A 697-nucleotide genomic window follows, 5' to 3' on the forward strand; every position below is an offset into this window, starting at 1 on the left:
GCGCCCGCACAGCGCGGCCTGCCCCTGCCTGCCGAGGGTGATCCATGGCGGATCCATGCCAGGAGCAAGAAGAGGGTGACCACTCTCCAGCCTCGCTGCGCAGCCTCCTGGCCAGAGGAGCAGCACGGGAGCTGGACAGGGCCCTGGACTACTACTGCAAGATGTCAGCAGCTGGCTCCTGTGACCAACAAACCACCTCCTGGGGCACATTCAGACACTGACACAGGTGAGGGAAGCACAGGCAGAGAAGGCAGCAAAGCCTCAATAGTCCAGCCTGGCTAACTGCCCGTCCAGAGTTACCCATGGCCCCAACAAAACAACTCCAGAGGGACTAACCAGCCACAATGGAGGGACATGGCAGCAGTTTCTTCACAAATACAGAGACCTTCTCGCAGGTGCCAAACACTTGCTGCCCAGAAAGGAGCAGTGCCAGGAGCCCAGGGACAAAAAGGGGACAGCAAGCTTCACTCAGGGACTTCTCCAGTCACCCCAGATCCTACTCAGGTGGCTGCAGGCTCAACGAGGGGCCAAGCAGAGACAGCACTCCAGCATGCAATGACCGGGAACCAGCAGGCGCGCTGTTCGCAGAGACAGGGAAGGACAGGGGAAAGCTGCCTCTGGTGGGCAAGGCAGGCACTCGGGAAGGGCAGGGACTGGCCAGCAGCCACCCACCGCACAGCTGGACAAGAGACATGCC

Source organism: Fulmarus glacialis, unplaced genomic scaffold (assembly GCF_000690835.1).
Source record: "Fulmarus glacialis isolate BGI_N327 unplaced genomic scaffold, ASM69083v1 scaffold25071, whole genome shotgun sequence".
In the NCBI taxonomy this organism is placed as follows: domain Eukaryota; kingdom Metazoa; phylum Chordata; class Aves; order Procellariiformes; family Procellariidae; genus Fulmarus; species Fulmarus glacialis.